This window comes from Periplaneta americana, chromosome 13 (assembly GCF_040183065.1).
Source record: "Periplaneta americana isolate PAMFEO1 chromosome 13, P.americana_PAMFEO1_priV1, whole genome shotgun sequence".
Lineage (NCBI taxonomy): Eukaryota > Metazoa > Arthropoda > Insecta > Blattodea > Blattidae > Periplaneta > Periplaneta americana.
Genome location: NC_091129.1, coordinates 78,577,949 through 78,588,982, shown reverse-complemented (window position 1 = coordinate 78,588,982; position 11,034 = coordinate 78,577,949). Strand labels below are relative to the sequence as shown.

At 35.9% G+C, this 11,034-nt stretch overlaps 1 protein-coding gene across 1 annotated transcript in view; it reads left to right on the top strand.

Annotated features, from left to right (window-relative positions):
• Nucleotides 1–275: 275 nt before the first annotated feature.
• The window catches only part of LOC138712041 (EGFR adapter protein-like), a 1,474,549-nt gene continuing 1,463,790 nt past the window's right edge, over nucleotides 276–11,034 (top strand). The window contains exon 1 of the mRNA XM_069843434.1: nucleotides 276–461. The gene's annotated coding sequence lies outside the window, so the exon portion shown is untranslated. The remainder of the gene's footprint in view (nucleotides 462–11,034) is intronic.

The following is an 11,034-nucleotide window of genomic DNA, read 5'->3' as shown; positions in this document are numbered from 1 at the left end:
TAATACCGGGCATAGAAAACTGTTAGCGCAGACAATAACAAAAGGACGAGTTATTGTTTTGTTTGTTACGACTGGCTGTGTGGGACAGTTTCAGTTCGATCAGGTAGAGCGTGATGGTATGGGGTGAGTGGGGAGTTGACGGACGTGTTACCGTAGCTGAATGTAACAATAGTGACTTATGTGATCCCCTCTCCCGCTCCATATTAACGCATGCGTCGTCGCACGTTTCCAGCCACGTGGCTTCGGTGTTTGAGAGCGTCGCGACGGTGACGTCGTCAGTCGTGGGTTGGACGCCCGGCCAGCAGGTGGCGGCATTTCGTCAGTCTGTAACAAACAACACGGACTCTTACGCGATGTGTTGATTCGTAAGTTGTCATGTGAATCTGGACTTTATTCAGCTTTGATCTGTCTGTCAACTATCTTCTGTTAGGTGCTGACAACTTCAGCTACTTAATTCTTAGGTAAGTTTTCTAAAGAAATTTTTAACAGATAGTTAATGTATTACCAAAGTTGAAACTTAAGTAAATTAACTGCAGCTTTATTTATAAAGAATATATATAAATAATTTTTAAAATTATTTTATAGAGCTACACACAGTTTTTAGAGTCTAAATTTAATAGTAAAGGAATAGGTATAGAATAATGAAGGAAATTCGTTTGAATTATAAAAATAATTACGTAGATCTCAGTTGCATTTTTTCCTAACATTGTTATTATTATCATCGCAATCATACTTTCTTCATACAATAGTTAAGTATAATTTGTAGGTTATGTGCTAGAGATCCACTCCAGAACACATCCATTTTCCTCAGAGACCAATTTAGAGAGAGTGAGTTTCTTCTACCATAGTTTCGAGCAACATGAGGCAATTTTAAATGGTGCAATGTCTTGCACTTCAAAATGTTTATAATAATAGTAATTATTATAATGAAGTTAATAATGATGTTACTTTACCATTAAACATGCTATATTCAGTAAATATCATTTGGCGATTTTGAAGCAAATTCACTCTAATTATATATATATATATATATATATATATATATATATATATATATATCTTTCTTACAAACAAATTTCTATATTTACATAATTTTCTCCCATAGAGTTTTTTTAAGGACGTAAGCAAGTCAATTTAAAACATTGACTTGTGTGTCAGGGAGTTTTGATAGATCTGTGCTTATTTTCATGGTATAATAGCTAAGACAGTCCACCGCTGTGGAATAACGGTTAGCATGTCTGGCTGTGAAACGAGTGGACCCGGATTCAAATTCTGGTTAGGACAAGTTACCTGGTTGAGCTTTATTCCGGGGTTTTCTCTCAACCCAATAAGAGCAAATTCTGGGTAACTTTCGGCGTTGGACCCTGTACTCATTTCGTTGTCATTATCACCTTCATCTCACTCACACTATATATCCATATCAGTTGAAAAAGCGTCGTAAAATAACCAATTAAAATAGCCAAGAGATTAATCTATCATTGAAGTCTTAGCTTCTGCTATTATTATTATTATTATTATTATTATTATTATTATTATTATTATTATTATTATTATTATTATTATTACTAGGGAATGTGTTCCAATATGAAACACCATTTTGTTCTTTTACTTATGGAACCTACATGTTTTGAATATACTGAACGTAAAATATCGTCCCGTTTATGGCTGAATGTCCCTGTGAACTTAGAAGTTCGTAAGATGTTATGAAATGTTTGAAAAAAAAAAATCCTCAAAATCGAACATATTTCCGACATAAAAATAGAGAAATAAAAAATAAAAATTTAAATGTGAAATACTGTTAACAAGTTACAAGGTTAACAAAATTGTAAATTCAATATGGCCTCTACTAAGAAAAGCACAGAACATGTATTCAGCATCTTCATTTTAAGGTAACCGTTATTCTGGATGGAGATGAATCGTATCTCACGTCTTTTCTCGAACTTTTTTAGGGCATCTTGCATTGCCTTTTCATTCTACTGTTTTCTAACTTTGTTGGAAGCTAAGGTTTTCCCTCTTTCTACAAGTGCCAGCAGGAGTAACGAAACATAAAAATAGGGTATACTAATAATACTAGTTTTTCGTATTTGTGACACACTGATGTTGTAAGTCATAAGCTCAAAACATATCATAATTAAAAAAACGAAATCAGTTTAATATGCATTGCTATAAACGTAGTTTATTTCTTTTTATCATTAATATTTCTAAAATTGAGGAATAAAAATGTACATTCAAGAAAAGAACTTACCGCCAAAATTTTCACTTTCCTCGAAAACGCAATAATGATAAACGTTTCAACAGTCCAGCTTCTAACTGCAAACTAAAACATTCTCGCGAAATAGAGTATCAGTGCGAAGTAATTTGGAAGGCTTCCTCTAGAATACAATACGCCTCAGGTCGTATATCACACTATTTCATATTTGTAATCTTTTTTTCATATGTGTAACACTTCCTCTACTATTATCGTCTTCTTATTTTACTCATTTTTAGCAACAAAGATACAGTGTAGGGAATAATTGAGGATCTTAGAAACAAATTCCCCGAGTACGATTTTCATTCATTCATAACACTTTGTAAATAAAATTAAAGGTTCCAGACAGTAGCCTACTAACTAATCTTGTAGTTTCCTTAATTTTTATTGATTTTCGTACTAGATATATTTAAGGCGAACTTCGCGATGTATAACACGGAGATACCACTATGATCGGAAAACTTTATTATTATTAGGCCTATTATATTATTCTTGTTATATTAATAAAATTTCTTCTTATATCTAATAAGCATCGCTTGCTGATTCTGTATCAGTTACTCAAAATTACGTCCATATTGATCACAAAAAAATTTCCAACATGTAATTTTCTCATACATCACATTGGAAGGACATAAGCAGTTTCAGTTTAAAATAATGACGTGTTTTCGGTAATTTTGACACCTCTCTGGTAACTTAGTCAAGAAATTAAATTTTTATTGTGGTATTAGTTTTTATGATGATGATGATGATGATGATGATGATGATGATGATCACCATCATGGTTAAATATATGCGTGGGTGTGAATAAGTGGTTTGATGTGCGTGTGTAGTCTATATGGATAGATAAACCTCTGTGGATAGATACTGTAGATAGTGAATGGATGGATTGAGAGACGTATAGACGGGTAGATGGAGATATATAGATAGACAGGTGCAGATGTGGATGGATGGGTGGTTATCTCGTTTAATTAAATTGTTAAATACATGACAATATACTTTATTTTTAAGAAAATTAGAAAATCGTGAAAAACGAGATGGGAGGGATATAAATAGCAAATGTCCTTTTTTTAAGCTTAGTAAAAGTAGACTTCTAAAATTTTATACTAGAGTCATAAATTTCAGAAATTCGTCTTGGTTGCTTACCATGCATGCCTAAATTATTTACCAAATAAAATGATTTAAAGAATTAAACGTGTGTACAGTTGTCTTTTACTAGAATAATATTATCCCTAACATGTTCTCTTTTGGCAGTCATTTAGTAAAATATCCATATATTTTAGTTTGTAGATACGATCAGAAAAAGTATAACTGTCCCAAAGAATATATGTAGATTTTTATGTGGATAGTGGCAATGTGTGTTAAATTTCTAATAAAAATGCTTTTAGTCGTTAGTTAATATGTGCTCAGTAAAATTCATATCGGTAGCTCTGTTTTTCGGAGGAAATAATGCATATTTATCTGTGTAGTTTTCGACAAAGTTATTAGCTAATACGGTAACTCACTGCGACGCTTCAAACGCCCGACACCTGTTCTGTATCAGCACTTCTCATCCACTCATATTGCAACAAGTTTTTCTGAGCAGGCTATGTTGGGTTCCCTTTCTAAAGCATGAAAGGAGTGGTTGCTTGATAGATAGGTAAGTAGTTGGGCGTATAGGGTGTGCAAGATATGTGTATATTAATGAATTCGATGGTGAATGAACGAGTGAGTAGGTTCACGAGCAGGTCGATAGACGAGTTGTTGTTGTTGTTGTTGTTGTTGTTGTTGTTGTTGTTGTTGTTGTTGTTGTTGGATAGTTGAGTGGGTAGGTAGATATATGGACGGATGAATGAGTGGATGGATTGATGAGTAGATGGATGAGTAGGTTGATTAGATGGATAGATGGATGAGTGGATTTATGGTAGGATGGATGGATGGATGGATGGATTAGTAGATGAATTTAACGAGTAGATGGATGAGAGGACTTACGGATGAATGGATGAGTTGATGAATGAGTGGATTTATGACTTATAGATCAGGGCTGAGCAGCAAGGGCGGATTCTACTCTCTCACGGAGAGCCATATGATTTCTCTTCATCCCCTTTCTTCCCCGCCGAACACCAAGGAGCGTTGATTCAGTGACGGATGAATATTAAGCGTCCCCGTTTAGAGTCTAGTTCCGCTCCCGATGCCCAGCCCTGGTATAGATGGATTTGATGGATTGATGAATGAATTGATTCTTGGTTGAATGAGTAGCTGATTTGATAGGTAGATTGATTAGTTGATTTATGGATAGATGAGTGGATGACTTTCGTGAGTAGGTGGATAAATGGATTTATGACTAGATGGATGAGTATGTGGATTTCATGAGTAGATGAATGAGTGGATTTATGACTATGGATGGATTTTATGGGTTGATTAATGAGTGGATCCATGGATGAATGAGCAGATGGATTTTATGGGTAGATGGATGAGGTGCATTATGAATGGATGGATGAGTGGATGGATTCCTTGGGTAGGTGGATAAGTGGATTTATGACTATGGATGAGTAGATGGATTTCATGTACAGATTGATAAGTCGATTTATGACTGGATAGTTGAGTAGATGGATTTCATGTATAGATTGATAAGTGAATTTATGACTGGATGGTTGAGTAGATGGATTTCATGGATAGATGAATGAGTGGATTTATGACTATGGATAAATGTGATGGATTGATGATTGAGTGGATTCATGAATGGATGTATAGATGAATTTGATGGGTAGATGGATGAGATGATTTATTGATGGACGGCTGAGGTGACTTATGGTTGGATGAATGGATGGATTAGTGGATGGATTTCTTGAGTTGGTGGATAAGTGGATTTATGACTGGAAGGATGAGTAAATGGATTTCATGGGTATATGGATGAGTGGATTAATTGATGGATGAGTTTACGAATTAGATCAGGCCTGCAGAACTGTAGCTCTTGAGAGCGATTGTTTTCCTCCTCTCTTTTACCCCACCCACCTTTTCTACCTGTACGGTCACGGCGTTCTAGTTACGCTCGGCTGCATCAACATTCATTCTCGGGGCGGAAGTCGATCATCACCAATAGAAGTGGAGTGAGGCTGACGTCATAGTTCCCCTACTTTGCGAGTTCTGCAGGCCTGAATTAGATGGATAGATGGATGAGTCGATTTATGGATGGTTGGATAGATGAGTGGATGAATTTTATGGGTAGGTGTATAAGTAAATTAATGTATTGATGGTTGAATAAGTTTTCTTTGTGTATGGTTTAATGCAGGACTGTTGTACATGATTTTTACTCACTGAGCATACTCGCGACTCGCGAGCGGAAGAGATTACTTACAAAGCTCGGCCGCCGTACGGAAAAAGAAGTGAGAGGGGATAAGAAGTAAAAGAAGGGTTGAGAGTTTACAGGTGACTGAAAATGTACACACATACACAGAAGAAAGAGCTTCTTCATATGGAGTTAGAATTAATTGATTTTCTTTGTAGGTTTGACAGTATATTGATCAGAGTCCTATATATTGAAAGAATTAAAAGAAATAATGTTTTCTACCGATACAATGTTGAATTAAACTTCATTAATTTTATTGTCACTTCAGATGGAAAAATATTTTTTCAGTGTATTTTACGTTCAATACTGCGATTCTATGTCATTATTATTATTATTATTATTATTATTATTATTATTATTATTATTATTATTATTAGTTGTACTGGTGGTGGGTAGTTTCATTATTATTATTAGCATTGTTTAGTGATGTTTGCTTCTAACTATTGTATTTCTGATTTAAATAATTTTTATGAACTGTAGAAACATATTTCACAGAAACTAATACGTATTACATTTTAAAATTGTAATACAGAACTACTAAATATAGTATAATGAATTGTGTACTTTTAATTTTGCAGCATTTTATAAATGAAACTAAAAAATATATTTTAAATGCTTAAAACCACTCAACATGTAACGATACTTTTATAACTTACCTCAGGGTATAGAGATAGTTTTAACTCGTCAACTTTTTTCTTGCGATCTTCGCCAACAAAATAATCATACATAGCTTTATGTATGGTGTCGTAGTGGTGCATCATATTATGTTTTCGTCTTCCTTTTATAATTCTCTAACATATAAGGCGCTGAGAATGTTCTCCATCTGCTACAAAAAAAAAAAATAACAGCTTTCCCATAACATATGAAAACAACATGTTTGGTGATCATGTTTCTTTCGTTTCCCTACATCCATTATCCACTACAGGTAATTGTAACTCAAGAGACAAGAGAATATTGAAGAATTCTGAACAGTTAACTAGAGCACCCCACTCCTTCTCCACCGCAACGTTACCACCCCTATTCTGCGCTCGCGAGTTATTTCTTCGACTCTTCTCCTTTAGCTGACTGCTCGCCTTCATTGAGCTCCGTTTGGACAGGTTTGGTTTAATGGATGTGTGTATGGATGTAGAGATGGATGAACTAGTGAGTTAGTACATAAGTGAGTAGATACATTATGAATGATTAAATGGATGTGTGAGAAGGTGGATTGGTGGGTACATAATGAGTACTTACAGGTTTTAAGTGTAGATGGATGATTACATGTCTTCTGTATGAAAGCATGAATAAATAAGTGTTGGATGTATTTTGTATGAGTTTGTGACTGGATAGGTGGATAGTTGGATGAATAGAAAGTTACCAGAATAAATTATGCTTCTTTGTACAATACTAACGCTCAAACAAATCCAGAACTTGATGGTGTAATCCGGTAGAGTGATTTCTGGCATCCCGTCTGTTCACAAACGTCAATGCTGAAAGTTCATAAAGTGGAACTATAAACGTAAAAGATTGATTATACAGATAAACTTTGCCTCTTAAAAGAGAGACAAGCTGAGGTCGAATGTGTTTAAAATTAAGCTGCTTCAGGGATATTTGCACTAAAGACACGAAAGTTGAACAAGCAGCTTCACATTTTATACGGTTCGCCACACCAGACGTACGTGTTACGCCGTGATGGTTGAAATACGAAAGTTTTGAAAGAGAATGTATGTAATGGCGTTTATACTTAAATGTAGGTTGTTAACTTCAAAATCATTACATTGCTAAAGGAAGGTTGCAGGAAATTCCCAAAATAGTTTTACGTTAAACAAATACATATTGGTATGGTAAGGTATGTAGACTCTATGTAAGCTTATTGTATTGTATTTTGTAGGTATTATATGTATGTATATGTATATATGTACCGGGTGATTCAGAACCTCTGCACCGAACTCTAAGGGATGTTAGGTTACGCATGGAGGACTATTTTTTGTTAGATAACTCATTTTCTCCTACGCGTCATTTGAGAACTATGCGATGTTAGGTTACAACACAACGAATTACTTAATTTGCATATATAAAGTAGTTGATTGCTACATACTACCCTTATGAAAGGGTTGCCACAAGGATTAAGTGGTTCACACCCGTGGATTAACGGTTAGCGCGTCTGGCCGCGAAATCAGGTAGCCCGGGTTCGATTCCCGGTCGGGGCAAGTTACGTGGTTGAGATTTTTCCGAGATTTTCCCTCAACCCAATATGAGCAAATGCTGGGTAACTTTCGGTGCTGGACTCCGGACTCGTTTCACCGGTGTTATCACCTTCATCTCATGCAGAAGCTAAATAACCTAAGATGTTGATAAAGCGTCGTAAAATAACCTACTAAAATAAAATGAAATAAAATGGAAAGGATTAAATGTTATAAAACAATTACGTTCAGTGAATTTAGAACTTCTGTTTACTAGCTGAAATATGACGTTTACAATTTTTAAATTATACATATCACAATCTTCAGTCAAAAATAAAAAATATTAATTGTTAAACCCTTAAAGATGATTTCTCAAAATTGAAACAGACCTCTTAATAGCGATAATGGTCGTTCGAAGGAGTACTTTCTCTAATCCCATTGATGTCTAGAAATTATCAAACAATTTTGGAATGGTTCTCCATACTACAACCATCGTTACTGCCAAATTGTCTAGATTATATGTCAGTTTGTAATAACCAATTGTGGGGTCATACATAGCCTTTTTCTAAAAAAAAAAATGCTTACCTCTTCTGGCTGGCCACTATGAGACACATACTGGACTGCAGGGTTCAGGATTACTTAGGATTTGGAGTTTGATTTAAACGCAATTATAGGCCTATCTATGCGCCGAGTACTGCCATTTGTGGCCAGAGAAGATACTTTCTCATAGATGGTGTAGCCGTGATCCCTCAGAACTTGAGTTATCGTACCCCGAATGTGATGGTGCCTACTATTGCGCGTACCTCCCATAAGGACAAGCACCCAAAACGTGTGCAAGAGTTTCGTGCACTTTGCGACAACGCCGAAAGACGATAGGGGACGCACAGACACACTTGCTGTCATTTTAATTATTTCTATCCATTCGGAGCATGCTGAGTCCTTATGATTACGAATCCACTTCTTCCCTGGCATATATTCCCTTTAAAGTGCGACACTTTACACAGTTTAATACCATATAGTTTACAGCGGGTGTTAATATACTCTTTACAATTATACTTATCGTTTACCGCAGGTGTTCCAAGTATCCACCCTGAACCGCATTGCATTCATAACACCTTCGTAACATTGACCGTCGAACTCTATTCAACATGTGCGGTCTCTGGTGAAACTGATCAAATACAGAATGTAAGTGCACATTAAGTTCCTCACTGGTGTCAACTGGGGTGGTTTACATCGCACTCTTCACATGTCCCTAAAGAAAAAAAAAAAAACTCAAGAGGCGTTAAGTTGGGCGATCGCGCTGGCCACGCTATCCTCTCTCCCTATCCACCTCTCCTCCTAAATATTGTCCTGGATCATATATACCCAGATTTTTCGGCCTTACAGGCTTTGACGGTAACAACTTTTGTCAGGCTTACTATGCTACCATCTAGTTGTTACACGTCACGTCATAATTCCCATTTGAATTGCATTAGCAATTGTACTGCCATCTCGTGTTCGTTTATGGCGGACGGGTGGCGACCCTGGCGGTTGTTCTCTTCAAAGTGCTTCCGATTTTAACATAGGGATGAGCAATCTGTTACATATAGGCCTATGATCTAGGATATTGTTCAGATGTGTTTGCACAGCAAAGGTGAAGTGCGGGGAGGCTCCATCATGTTTGAAATGTGGGACTATTGAAATGTTCACATTGTTGTCGTCCTTTTATATATTGTGCAGGTTTAATTGTTCATCAGCAAGTTCTAATATTTAAATTTATGGAGTTGACAATGAACATAATTAATTGTAAATAGTCCATTCGTTGTCAGCATGCACTGTTAGAGTTTAGTCGTTGCTTATTGTTTAGTTGGTTATTTAACGACTCTGTATTAACTGTGAGGTTATTTAGCGTCGATGAGATTGGTGATAGCGAGATTGTATTTGGCGAGATGAGGCTGAGGATTCGCCATAGATTATCTGGGATTCACCTTACGGTTGGGGAAAACCTCGGAAAAAACCAAACCAGGTAATCAGCCCAAGCGGGGATCGTATCCGCGACTGAGCGCAACTTCAGACCGGCAGGCAAGCTCCTTAACCGACTGAGCCACTCTGGTGGCTCCATTGCTTATTAATATGTTTTATCGCACATAATGCATTTGTTAAATAACGTAATTTTTAAATTGAATACAGTTATGTATGAAAATATTTTCTGAAAATTATGCAATAGTTTATTAATATTTTCCTTAAAGTGCGCGCAACATTGTCAACATTGATTCTAAAATTATACAGTTGCTCGCGAAACTGTTTTTTGTAAACTTTTGCTGTTACTTATTGAAATTTCTTTATAATTATACAGTTCTGTGAACGTTCTTATTAGTGTCTCATTAACATAATTGTATAATTGTATGTACTTGTACATATATTTTAATTAAAATTATATACTTTTATTTCAACATATTTTCTTAAAATATTGCAGTTGTTTATCAATACGTTCCCTTATAAAATGCGTATAGACCTAAAGTTTGTAATTGTATAGTGGGCAGAATTAGAAACTCTCAAATAGATCTACAACACTTGTTACCTTACACAAATGCCCATGGTTATCATGCTACTGAAAAGAGACGGGGGTTATTACATGCAGGCCCGGGATCGGAGAATGAATGAGGCCGGTCTCCACAAACCGTCGACCACAGGTGGAGACTATCACCAGTACCGCGCATACGCAGAGAATCGAAAAACATTAGATCATCACATCGGAAACCCAACCTCTCGATCTAACATTGTCAGATTGCAATGAAATAAGACACTCACACTGAAACCGTTACAAGTTGAGTATACTAGTATATTTTCTTCAAAATTGTGCAATTCCATATCAACATACTTTCTTAAAAATTATTCAGTTGAATATGACCACACATTCTTCAAAATCATACAGTTACTGATCAAGAAATTTCCTTTATGATTGCACAGTTTCGTACCAATAAACTTTCCTTAAAACCATATTGCTGTGTCTTTAAATTCATGAAACCTCTCATAACGTATTTCTATAAGTATTTATTTACATAGCAGCATGTTCTTCCTTAAAATATTAATAAGTCCAATGTCAAGTTGTGTAAAATTTGAGATGTTTAAGGAGGGCGCTGGTTTGCGGATAATGTTGACCATTTTGTTTCTGGTATCGGGAAACCACGTCATGGTCTGAGAGGAGGAGACTGGAGCAAGGGTTGAACAGCCCCGTCTCCTGTGACTGAGTTTACAACAAACATAAACCCGTCCCCAAGAGGAGCAAGGGTCGAGCTGTAGCAATGAAGAAGGCGAAC